This window comes from Calliphora vicina, chromosome 1, assembly GCF_958450345.1.
Source record: "Calliphora vicina chromosome 1, idCalVici1.1, whole genome shotgun sequence".
NCBI lineage: Eukaryota > Metazoa > Arthropoda > Insecta > Diptera > Calliphoridae > Calliphora > Calliphora vicina.
In genome coordinates, this window is record NC_088780.1 from 129,925,503 (window position 1) to 129,940,169 (window position 14,667).

The window sequence follows — 14,667 nt, forward strand, 5'->3', positions numbered from 1 at the left end:
TGACAACTGAGTTAAGTCTTTGACAGGAGAGTTTCCGCTCTATGTGTTTTCTCTATGGTTCAACCAATAAAGAAAATTGCATATTCAATTGTCAAAATTATCAAATTCAAAACTCAAAATTCAATAGAAAATATCAGAAAATTTAGTTTTTGAGCACATGAATGCTTGATTTAATTATGAAATAATTGAAACCAGTTCAATATGTGATAAATGTTTGAATTGTATATTTCTAGAAATAATAATTTAATCAATTGTTTATTTTTGGTCACAATTATCTTGGGTTTTTTTTATATTTTTGGTACCTTATTCTTTCATTTTGTAGAGACTAAAGAAAGCTTGATATAAACCCGCATTAAACTGTAATCTGAAAATGAAAATGTAGACTGATGGAATTTAATTATTTAGCAAGAAAACAATTGATAATTGGATTGATAAAAGTATGTAGTTCCTGTTCTAATTATACTTATCGTTTTTGCCAAAAACTGTGCTTGATAAACCTTAAATCATATTAAGCATTAATATTTTTCTCATAGTCTCCTTAAAATTATATAAGTACTGTTATTATAACCATTTTATTACAATATTACCCAGCGATTAATCTCTTAATTTTCATTTATGTGGCCAATTACGGTCAAATGCATTTTTTTTTTGCAAAATATCTCATAATTTTTTTGTCGTATTTTTCTTTTAATCTTAAATCATATTTGGCTTGAGTGTGTTGTTATTTTATATTTTATTGCTAAACAAAAGTCAAATAAAAATGGCTAAATTTAACAGCTCATAAACAATAAAAATAACAATAGAATAAGGACTATAAACCCACACAAACAATGACTCAAACAAATGTACACCATTATAAAATAATGGCAAACAGGAAAAAGATTTGTGTTAGAACAAAAAACAAAATACAATAATCTAAGAATTGTTTAAACTAAACCGATGTTAACATTGAATTGCTTTTAAAACTAATTGGCCGTAAAAATATCAAATAAATACCGATAGTCAGCCAGGTAGGAAGTTGCTCATGTACAGTTATACGTTTACAATTTAAACATATATATTGTACATACAAGCAAAAATTTTGAAATTTTAATACTACTCGTATTATAGATTTTTATTAGATGGAATGAAAAGTATTTTCATATATGAGGAAAATCAAAAATTTTGGATAATCGTTGAAACTGAATTATATTTTGTTGGGTTTCGAAATTGAAAAAAAAATTAATTGGTAGACCAACGAATAAAACCCTGTGAATCCAAAATCTTAGCTTCCTTATATTTCACTTCTTATGATCGATAAAGAAAGTTGAGATTTAAAAAAAATGTAAATCCAACATAAATTAGAGTTACTATATTTTGGAAATATTTATAGCCTATAAGTAATTATAATTATGGTGTATAACTGAAAGCAAAATTTACCGATTTTTAAAACAAAGTCAAATAAAATTTTGGCAGATATATAACAAGACCTTCCCAAACTTTTAAAGAATTGCCTTAAATATTTAGAAAATTTACGAGGGTGAGTCAAAAAGTACGTGCCTTTTTGAATGAAACACTGGTTTTTGGATAAAAAGTTATTTAATTTTTAACATAGTTTCCTTGGCACTTTGTCCAACGTTTCTCCAATATTTATAACCCTTCCAGAAATAAAATTTGTCGAGATTATTAATAAGTATTTTTTGTGAGATGATTATCCCTTTCCTCCGAGACATTTCATCAGGTTTGGAAACAAGAAATATTTACTCGAGGCTAAATCCGGAGAATAGGACATGTGTGTACCACTTAGGGCACCCTATTGTGAACAAATTTTGTGGAAAGCTTTCTCATACCCAAGTGATCATTCAGTATTGAGATAATTAAAATTATATTTCTAGTTTGAAATCATTGAAAACAGCAGTACAAAAACATTATTTTACCCAAATGCAAATTTTTAAAACTGCGAAACATTATTTTTTGAAAAATTTAAATCTTGTGTTTTTTTTGGATAATATGAAGGAAAATTACCATTATTAGTAAAACGAAAATAGAATATTTTATTATCATAGAATTTCAATAATTGTAATGCGAAATTAACCCTATGCTCTCTTTTGGTATGTCTTATTTCTGACTTTCTGTTTGAATTCTTCATTTTGATGTATTCAGGGACTTATAGTAAAATTTCACGTATAATTTCTTTGCAGAACATTTTAACCCCTTAGATCCCTGTTTTAATGGTGGTTTTTGAACTTTTTTAAAAGAAGGACAAAAAAGACCCATGCCTTGAGGATTTAGAGGGTTACAATGTTCTACAAAAATATTCTCCTTAACATTTTACATAACTTTGCTGAATACATTTTATACCTAAAATTTAAGGATCACATGGTTTCTTATGACGATTAACAATAAGAATGTGCCAGAGTTGGGAAACTTTAACCCCCCCTCAAAAGAAATTCAGATGTTAACTTTCAAAACGCCGATACACGTGTTTTTTTGTCTCCTCTATCAAAATTTATTGGTCGGACCTCGTAATTTTTTTTGGTGTTGTACAGTGTTATTGAAATTCAATGAAATATTTATATCTTTTACATATTAAACTATTATTTAATATGTAATAAATATTTTAACAAACGCTGATAGCTCCGAGAGAGTTCTATGAATTGGAGTCATTTTAATTTCACTTACTTTATTATTTTTAAATTTTCAACACCAAACCAAAATAACTTTTGAGCGCTTAATAACTAATTTAAACGCTTAAGTTTCCCATTTGTGCAAATGTGCAAATTTGCGCGACGTTTCATGAACCCACCTTTTGGTGCAATTTTAAACAACTGACTGTTTCTATCTGATAAAAATGTCAAATAAAAATAAATTCATTAACAAAAGTTTTAAATTGTCTAAATTTGAATTCTAAAAATTTACAATAGTTCTGTTCATTTACTTTCCCAGTAAATACTTGCAACGAGAGAATAAAATCAAAATTTACAAAATTACTCTCTTAAATTCTCAAAAATAGTAAAAAGTAAATGAACGCTTTTCCAGTAACAGTTGTTTTATACACACAATTTTCTTATTTTATTCCTTTTAAAATGTATAAATACTCACAATTTCTTCAATTTTATTGAAAAATTTTTTTTTTTGACATTTTTTCATCACAAAAATAAAATTGTAAATAAATAAACAATAACACAAAACATATGAAATATAAGCTGCTAACTATTACGAGTTCAAAATAGAACTTGTATTAGTTTGCCACAGATTATTACAGATATGAAACAAATGACAGTTGTCAAAAAAGTTTTCAATGGTTGTGATTTGCAGAATGAGAGAAAAATACAATTTTCAAAAGGCAACTAGTGTGAAATATTTATAAAACACAACCATTTGGATATTTTCTTTTGTTATTTTTCTATTGAAATCAAATTATACAGATATGAATCTGTATAATTTGTGTAGTTTGCAATGAGAGAACACTCTCTAAAATTTATACGCTCTTGATTTTTTCTCTACTTGCAAGTTTTTTGAGTTAACGACCGCTTTTCCAGTAACAATTGTTACTAACTAGTAACAACTTTTAGTTATTGAACAGAGCTAATGAAAACGAAATCTTTATTTCTTATACATTAATAAAAGTAAACAAAAAACATCTGTTTCAAGTGCACAATAAATCAGTAAATCAATAAGGGTCCTCATGTAAACGCTTATATGCCTCGTGCAAAACTGTGCAATCTGTGCATTTTTATACTCTCGCAAATGAACTGTCAAAAAATGTATGGAAATTCGTTTGCACAACTCGGATAAGTTTGCGCGACAATTTAGACTCGCAAACTTGAATTTATTGTGCATTTGATGAATCAGCTGCTTTTGTTTACTTTTATTAATAAGAAATAAAAATCAAATAAAATATAAAAATTTTGAGCATGTGAAAATTGTGTAACTTTAGAACAGAATGATTGTATTAAATGACATTGTATATGAAAGCATTAACCAACAGCTAGAACATAAATAAAATCTTACAAACTATGTATATCACCGTTTGTTCCAAAGATTTAACTTTCATTCAACATTTTTAAAATTAAAATTTATACAATTTGAAAATTTATTTTTTAAGGCTTTTGTTGAATTTATTTTTATTTGACATTTGTATCAAATAGAGAGAAATTTAATGTATAAACTTGCACAAAATTGGGTTCATGAAACACGTCGCGCAAATTTGCACAATTGAACAAATGGGAAACTTAAGCGTTTAAATGAGTACACTTAATAAATTGCCGCGCAAACTTATCAGAGTTTTGCAAATGAATTTACGTACAAGTTTTGGCAGTTCATTTGCGAGAGCGCTAAAAAAATTTTACACTCACATTTACTTAAAATGCATAGATTGCACAGTTTACGAGGCATTTAAGACCCCTTTACACTAGGCAATTTAGTTGCGCAAGTCTCTTGTATCTGTAGATGCCAGAGGTAATGTCGGGTTAAGGAGAAGAAAATTTTGCATGCTGTTTTGTTGTTGGGCAAGAGACTTGCGCAACTAAATTTTCTAGTGTGAAAGAGGTCTAAGCGTTTGCATGAGGACCCTTATTGTTAACGCAAACAGGATTTCCTCAAATAGGTACAGAGTTTTTATTGGTGAACATTATTATAAAAATTTCAAATACGCAGCTTTGATATTTAACCTAGCAGTTGTTGGTTGTGTCATATTTGTTATTGATAGATACAAAATTAGGTAGCAATTATTCAACAAATAAAGAACAAATAATTCAACCGTTTGTATATGTAACCTTTGCAGAATTTTATCTTTCAATAGAAAAGTAGTACATATTTACATAATTTGTTGTTTCACAGACAAACAGTTCTATACTTGTGGTGAGAACCGAATTCAATTTGTTACACAACACAATACGTTTATTATAGTACTCATATAACTGCTCACTCACATAATTGCTTTATTTTTATATTCCAGAATATAGACAGTTGCGATCATGATAATAGCAGTACCGCTAAATGTTTAAATATTTTAACTGTTTTTCTATGTTTATACCCTTCACCATGTGTAGCAAGAGTATATATATTAGGGTGGGTCGAATTAGCAATCGATATTGTGCCATCGATTTTTCGATACCTTTTGTCATGAGGAATCTGTGCCGAATCTTATATACCCTTCACCAAATTATACTTTAAAATACAAATTTGAAATATTTTTAGGTAAACAAAATTTATTTTTTTTTTCAAAATTTTTTTTGTAAATTTTATAAAAAAATATTTTTTTTATTTTTTTTTAAATTTATTGAAAAAAATTTTATGACAAAAAAACTTTTTTGGTAAAAAAAAAAATTCGGGATAAAAAATAAGTTTCCCTATTTTGGACTTTGAAATATTTATCAATTAATGACTTAGGAATCCAGATATAGATAAAAAATAGGCCAAAAATGGAATTTGGTCCGGATATATCTCAGCCATTTTTGGGCCGATTTTAAATAGCAATTGAGCCGGGAAAATTCCCGATATATTGATGTATCAATCATGTTTGTAAGTAAAGTTTGGGCTACGTAAAGTTGATTTCAACATACAGACGGACATGACTTATCGACTTCGCTATCTATAACTATCCAGAATATATATACTTTGTGAGGTACCGTGAAATAGCTCCCAAATGAAATAACTCCCCACGAAAAGATGAAATAACACCCAACAAATTTTTCATACAACTTAGGACTTATTTCATTATGAAACAACTCCTAACGCATAGGGAGTTATTTCATAATTTTTTGTTGGGAGTTATTTCATAATGCAATAACTCCCAATGAAACAACTCCCAATGAAATTTTTGTTGGGTTTTATTTCATTTTATTTTGGTAATTAGGAGTTATTTCACTGTATTGGGAGTTGTTTCATTTTTGTTGGGTTCTACTTTGCAAAAGCAGAACCCATAAATATCAAACACTGGCTTCACTCAGAAATGTTTTTTCAATTCCCGAAGGCCGAATCAATTTATATAATCTAAAAAAGGAAAGTTTTCTCCGGCTTCGCTCAGAAAAAATCCTTTTCACATTGTCGGCCTTTGTCAGCTTGCAACGATTTCTTAATCTGGTGCGAAATGAAAATCAGCTTTCTGAAATATTATAAAACCTTTCTGCAATGAAAGAAATCTTTTCTGAGCGAAGCCAGATTTTGATACACCCCGGAGGAGAAAACCTTAGCGTCCGGACAAAGGCCGACAATGCCAAAAACTTTTCAGAGCGAAGCCAGTTTTTGATACACCCCAGAGGAGAAAACCTTAGTGCCCGGCCAAAGGCCGGCAATGCAAAAGACTTTTCAGAGCGAAGCCAGTTTTTTATACACCCCAGAGGAGTAAAATTTTCCTTTTTTCAGATTACATAAATAAATTGCTTCGGATTGGGAATTATTTCATTTCTATTGGAATTTATTTCATTGGGAGTTATTTCGTTTTTTTGGGAGTAATATTTTTAAAATTATGAAACCGCCGATTATTGGGAGTAATTTCATTTTACCCTTTGGTAGTTATTTCATTTTTCAAGTTTGGGAATTATTTCATTTTTGATGGGAATTATTTCATAGGGAGTTATTTCATTGGGAGTTATTTCATTTGGGAGCTATTTCACGGTACCACTTTGTGAGATTGCAAATGAAAAATGTAGAAATTACAAACGGAGTGACAAACTTATATATACCCTTGCCACTCATGGTGAAGGTTATAAAAATTACATACTAAAAAAACTTTAAAAATAAAAGTTGGGAAAAGGTGAATTTGTTTACTTTTTTGAAATTTTGGTGCTTCGAAAATGATTTTTTTGAAATTTATTAGTAAAAAAAAATTAAATAAGAAAAAAAATTTTCCCTATTTTGACCCATTGTAGGTCCGACTTACTTTGACCATTGCTTTGAAATATCTATTATTAGATATCCATATTATCAATATTAATGACTTAGTAATCCAAACATAGATGAAAAAATAGGTCGAAAATCGAAGTTTTCCTCGTTGTTTCCTTATATCTCAGCCATTTGTGTTCCGAGTAGAGTGTTTTTTCCCCAAATTTTCGGTTTTTTTAAACCGGTTTCTTAAAAAGGCCGGTTTTCGTGTTATTCGACAAACCGGGTTTTTTGTCTCGAATTATTCGACAAAATTAAATAATTTGTTTGTGTTATATTTAAATTAAAACACCAATGTAAACAAACTTTGGCAGATAGAAGTCAGAAAATATATCGATTTAAAAATAATCTGCTGGTTTTTTAACGTCACCTGTAATAAATTCGCCTTGTTATACAGTATGCAGAAAAACTTTTTAATAGAGTTCTTGAAAATTTTAAACAGTCAGAACTAAATGAAAGTTCATCTGATTTAGAATATGTTGAAAGTAACTCGCAAAATTTAGAAGCTTAGCTCAGTTTAACATTAAGGAGTTTAAAATCCACATAAAATATCAAATATTGTAACAACTAGCGACTTAAAACAAGATTTTGATTATTTGGAAAAATTTTCAAAAGTAAAAATAAAATATATCTTTATACAATACAATTTTAACAGTTAATCCCACTTCAACTGAACGTGTTATTTCTGTTTCGTTTTTAATCAAAAATAAATTAAAATTTATGTTAAATAATTTAAGGTTATGTTAAATTAATTTTTAAAAGACTGAATGAACGATTTTTTAATTAGTTTTAATAAAAAAGGTATTTAAGCTTAATTTATACCTGAATTCATAAATTGAAAAAAAATTTTGAATGAAAAAACCAAAAAACGGTTTATAAAATTTGATCACTCTAGTTCCGAGCCGGGAAAATTCCCGACATATTGATGTGAAGTATATAAGTTATTTGGAGGCTACAGAAAATTTATTTCAACATACAGGCGGACAGACGGACATAGCTATATTGACTGTGGGGTCGCAAATGAAAAATGTAGAAATCCATCGGTGCTATTTCAATGTTGATAAAAAATATATATTATCATAAGTATGTTGTCAGATAATTGAAACAAACAAATTCTCATTTTAAAAATTTTAAAAACATTGTAAAATGTTTCCAAAAATTTTGCAACTGTTACTGCTATTTTATTGTTTGCGACTGTATATGTAGGTATATTGGTTAACAATATAATACCCCTTAATAGTTGCTTAATTAGAGAATAGGATTATAAAGTATTCAAAAACGAAGTGATGGTAATATAAAGAAAAAGCTTAAGTAAATATGACTAACAGCCATAAATATCATGTATTTTTATTGAACATATAGAAATAAAAATATTAAAATATGTACATTAGACATGCCCTTAAAAAATAGATTTGCTTTGGATGAGTCTTATTTTGTTCATTAGCAGCTAAAACTAACTACTGCAAAATTTAAGTGCAATCGGATAACTAGAACACGTGCCGGAAATCGATTGAAAGTTGTAAAATTGGATAAATAATGGTACTTTTTTCGATATCTTAAACAAAATTCCATATTTGAATACTGTTTTTTAAACATTTGCAATAAACCTAAGCTTCTAGAGAAAATTATCTTTCTAACAAGGTATAAAACAATAATTTCGAATGAACAATAATTTTGAATAGTGATACAGAATTACATACATTGTGTTGTCTAAAGGATATTTTTTGTTAGTTGGATCTAAATTTAGATGCCACCAAGTGCAGTATTTCGTGTTTCTCTTTAAAATATAATTAATTCCATTTTTGTATATAAATTAAATAAAATGAGCCAAAAATACGCCATGAATAAGTTCTAAATATCTATTCAATTTTGGAAAAAAAACATTTAATTTTCAAGAGAATGCTGAAAATTTAAATATTCACCCTAACCATGATAAAAATATAGAAGTTGGTTTCAATCAAAATTTTTTTTTTAAAAAATAAGGTTTTTTGAAGTTTCCTTTTTTGTGAGCATTATAAAAAGCGTTGCCACATTCCAAATAATGATTATGATTTTCGAGAATTTTTTTTACAAAAAATGTGTAATTTAATTTATTATTTAAATAAAAATGTATTATGTTGTGTTGGGAGTTATTGATTCAATTCCTAACGTTTGATTACTTATTAAAACACGTTGACTATTTTTATATGTATGCATTTTCTTAATTTTTTTTATTACTATGTAAATATTTTATATCTTTTAAATGGAGGTTTAATTATAAGCGACAAGTAGCACACGGAAGAATGTATTTTCAAGATCTATCCGAGCACTCTCAGAAAATATAAAAAGTCTTTGAAATCGGATGGAAAACAAAAAATGGCACGCGTTTAACAAATTTACATGTCGAAGGTGCCCTACTTTGGGTCCCATAGCGCCGCCATTGAAGTATTTGTAGGGTTCATTTTCAAATCTTAAACTCGAATATTCCTTGGGTACGCCGTTTAGAAATACGAGATTTATTTTCAAATAATTTCGATTCTACACGCAGAGAAAAAATATAGTTGGGCATGGTTACTGTAACCATTTCAATATTGTTACAAGTTTTTTAACTATATTATAGTCACAATAACCATTTACATGATTATGGTAACCATAATATGGTTAATTTACGATTCACATGATTGTATCAACCATATATATGGTTACAGTAAACAAATATATGTTGTGCTCTCGGCGTAAGGCTTATCATAATCTGAGAACAACATATTATGATAAAATTATTCATCATAAATATGGTTGCCACAAACATATATTTGTTTACTGTAACCATATATATGGTTGATACAATCATGTGAATCGTAAATTAATCATATTATGGGTACCACAATCATGTAAATGGTTACTGGGACAGCATTCATATCCAATCTCACACGCTTTGTTTTAACTGAAATATTACTTTTAACTAAATGGTCGGAGCACACCATTGGCTGTTTTGGCAAATCTTCTTCGCAAGCTTTACATATATCCATAAACTGTTGTTGTTGTTGGGTAAATATTTTTCTATTTTTTTTAATAATTTTCCAATTAATGAAAATTATGTATTCCCAAAGGGAAAATTTTAAATTGATATGGCATTACTATTTTTACGAAAACTTCAAAATCCTTAAGCATGTCAGATATAGAATTTGAAAAAATAAAGAGAGAATGAAACTACCTTCTATTTTTCTACTATGACCCCATGGCATAATCATTTACAGGTAGTCCCAATTCTACAACAAATACAACTAAGCAAAAACAACATTATTTTGTTTTTGTAAAAATATTTTCTAAATGTCAAAACAAAAATAAATAAAAGCAATATAATTTTATTTTTTTCTTATTTTAAAAGAAACAAATTTTAATTCAGTTCTAATTGTTAATACTTCCTATGAGGCTATCCGTGCATTTACTATGTCCCGTGTGTTTTGTAGAGCCATGAATTTCGATTCATTAAAAACAGCGACCGTTTCGAATGCACGGGTCATGCCGATGTGGATATAAGCTGGCGTGTCATAATGTCCTTCATCATAATGTCCATGGACGTTATCCAGGAAACTTTTTTAAATGAATCCAAAATACAACACCAAAGTTACGAGCAATTCTATCCGGGATAAGAGTGCCACTTTCTTAAATCTTAACCAAATTTTAAAAAACATTTATGTTTTAAAAGTGTCACAAAGTGCATGGACATTGAAATTGTTATAACTTCCATGGACACTATGACTCTTTTTGGTGTGACATAACGTCCATGGACATTATGACACGCCACCTGGAGATCAACGGGAGTATTACGGAATCTAGGATCGTTTGTCGATATTCCAACTGCTCTTAAAAATTTCGATTTAACCGAAAACAATTTTCAATTTAAATAAAAAAGATTTGACAGTTAGAAAACGGAAAATAATTTTATATATAAGTAAATAAACTTTGACAGTTAGAAAACAGAAAACAAATCGAACAAAAAATAATCAGCTGACTTATTGACTTCACCTGTAAATTAATACATCTTGTATGACCCTAACTATGAAAGAAATTTTAAAGTAAGTTTTTGTTAAAGTCGACTTTGTTTCAAAATAGAACTTTTGCTTTTATTTGAAAAAAGCTTCAAAACTTTTTCCAACATAATAATAATTGAAAATATTTTTCAATGAATGCAAATAAAAAAAGAAGAAATTTCAAAAAAATTAAATTACAAAATGTATGTACATTAAAGGTCAAAACAAAAAGCTGTTTTTTAAACTAATAAATAAACTAACTAAATGGTACGAAATTTGAAATAATAGTCAACTTTATCGACTTTAAGACTTTTGTAGTTAGGTTGATTAATTTTACAGACGAGGGAAATAAATCTGTAACTTCTAAACGTTTAGTTAGACTTGAATTAATTTGGACCTTAAGTTCGGAATTTGGACCTTATAGATCCAATTATCTCTTATAGCATAGGAGATAATCGCGTTTAGGCCAAAAATTCTCACGCCGCCTAGTCGATATCAAAATATAGTAAGCCATTTTAGATGACCCAATATGTTCTTAATTATTTTGTAAAGGGTTCCGATAATCACGCCTCTCGAATGGATGTTATAGCCAAAAATCCCATTATTGGGATTTTTCAAAACTTTTTTAAGAATTGCGGAATTCCATTTTTCAATAGTTGTATTAATGTTTGCATCTATATACATAAATAAAAATCAAATGTCGTTCGTTGGTAATTGCATCAGTTGAGAACGGCCGGACCGGTTTAGAATCTTTTTTAAATCGGAAAACGGCTACACCGATTTGGCTAATTTTTTGTTTAAATGTTCGTAGTTATCCAATTTAAGTTTTTACTGACGGAAAAATTGACCACGTCCACTTTTACGCCCACTTTTTTCGATTTATCTAAAATCGGAAAACGGCTGCAACTATTTGGCTAATTTGTTTTTAAATGTTCGTACTAAAATTCGTAAGAAAAATAAAGCGAAACTTTTTATAAAAACTTAAATAATTTTTTGGAAAATAAATTTTATGCATACATTTTATTGAAGCTTAATTCTTTGCCTATCCATAATTGTTTACAGATTTTAAATCGGTATAAAAAAGTGTGAGTTAGAGGAAATAAAGTACTACGACCTACCATAAAAACAGTTTTTTTCAAAATAACTTTAAAAATTTTGAGGGTGTTTCAAAATCTTTGAAAATGGTTTTAATATGCCTACAACCACCTATGCCTACAACCACCATTAGGTCGCTTTTCAAGCTTTTACAAAAAGTATTATTTTGAAGCAGAGTGTTATTAATTAAAATTCGAAAACGAGATCACGAGAAAATATCCGTTGAAATAAAATTACATAAAAAATAAAATTACTCATTCGTTGTCATACAAAAAAATTAATTTGGAGGATGCAAACACATTTTTTATATAAGCGGATTCCCTAAACTTTAAAAATCTAATTAGAAGTATGCACTTGAGTGTTGTCTACATTCTAAATCCGCTAATAACTTGACCAATAAGCGTTTAATCAAGAAAAGGAGCTTGATCTCGAAATATCTAAATTCGCAAAAAATATTCATAAATAAAAATTTTATTTCAATTTGAAAAACGTTTATCTTTGCAAAAACTCAATAAAAGGCATTTTTTCATATTTTTCAAAAAGTATTCCATGAATATTCTTAAAAAATAGACAAAATCCCCTATCCATGCCTAACATGCAAATTAATTAGGGATAGCATAACATCGTATTTTAAAAATTATGAATTAAAAATTCAACCGACATAAATTTTGAGCCTTAATTTAACTACTGCATAGTGGTAATAAAAATATTGTGATATATTTCAGTAAACACTTTCAGTATTAACACATTGACTGCCAAGGCACTTTCAGCAAATAAGATGCTGGGGGCCACAGCATTTTCTTTTCGTAATCTCTTCGAAAACGTCAATAATGGAATTTAGGCTTCTGTCAGTAATATTTACTGCTTAGAAAGAGATTTTTTTTTTATAAAAATGAGGGTCTTACGAAATGGCGAAAAAGAATTTTTTATTGGATACTGAGTTAGAAAAAATACTCAGTACAAGTTCAGAAAGTGATGAAGAATATGAAGATTACAGTTTTGATGAGGAATTTCCAGACAACATCGAAAAAATTCTTAAAATCCAGCACTATTGTCTGACATGGCTAGAGCGAATAAACGTCGTGTCAGACATATGTGTCCGACGTGGCGTAAACCGCATAGTGCAGTGTCACACACATGTGTCCGACGTGGCAGTCAATGTGTTAAGACCTATAGTTAGGGCTAACTGTAAGTTATGTTTATATTGTTAATGAGGGTTAGAACCGAAGTGGTATAAATGTATTTTATTTGTGTTTCCTAAAATTAACTGAAAATCATAATTAGATATTATAACAAACAAGAAATTGGAAGAGAACATACAAAATAGCTAATATTAAAAATCTTTGAATCAATTTAATTAAATATTGTAAAATTAAAAACAGCTGCAACAACAAATTACTGTTTACTAAAATAATAATAACTTGACCTCAATACAATACTACCAGTGGTATTATTATTGAGTACAAATACTTTAATATTAATTTTTCACTAATTAAAAGAAACAACAATAATTATGTATGTACATAAACCACTTTTATAAATAATGGTCAAAACTCCTTAAATAAACTTATTATATCCTCAACCATTTTTCACTGCTTTGCATAAATTCCACTCCTGGCAGGTACAGTACACACTCACACCTTGAAACACACAGCAACAATATCCTTTAACATTTGTGTCCCTTTGCTGGACGAACTTTTGTTACTGAATTTCCATGACTTCATTTAATTAATGCCACTTGTTTGTTTGCAACATTAACTTAAACAATCAATAATTATGAGGTTACATACAGAGAAAAACAACAACCACAACAACAGCAGCAACAACAGCAAAAGCAATAAAAATATAATAAACGTATAAAACTATGAAAAATTAAAATTAAACGTTAAACGTATAGAAAAAGGAAATAGCTACTTACGTTTGTATTTCTGTGTGCCAGTTAGTGTGAGTGAGAATAAGACGCAAAAGACGTTGTAGAAAAAAGCTCATTTAAGAGAAATTTCACTTAAACATGCAAAGTCCTAAAGTAAGAAAACAACAAACAATAACAGAAAAAACTACATTATAAATTCTAGGGAAATGTGAATGAAAAAACTAAAGGACTGTGGTTCAAAAGCAAGGACATTCAGGGTAATAAAAATTTTAAATTTTAACGGAACAATAAAAATTACACAATTATACAGGTCAACATCAAAAAAGGTTTGACTAATCACTATATAGATTTGATGCATCATGTCTACCTAAGTTAGATGTTTGTCCACATAATTAATGATAACTCAAAAAGGGTTAGTCCGATGTTACTGAAATAAACTTAAAAATGTTGAGATTTACATAACCTTTAATCCGTTTATATATATTGTGTTTCAATCGGCTCACTAGTTTCTTAGTTATAATAACAAATTGAAGCAAAAATATATTTTTTACGTGAAAATAGCAAATTTTATTGTTTTAAAAACTCACGAAAGCAACAAAATGAGATATCAATCATAAAAATCGATTATTTTCACAAAATTTTAGTTTTTTGTTTCATATACATAAAATTGAGTAGTTAATGTTCTTCTTTCGAATGATTGAATTTTGAAAACATTTTCCATATATGTATATGTGAAAATTTGTACAATGCGAGTTCGATATCTATCAAAAAAATGTTTTGTAATTCAAAACATGCAATGTTTGACTTTTTTTGCAAAAT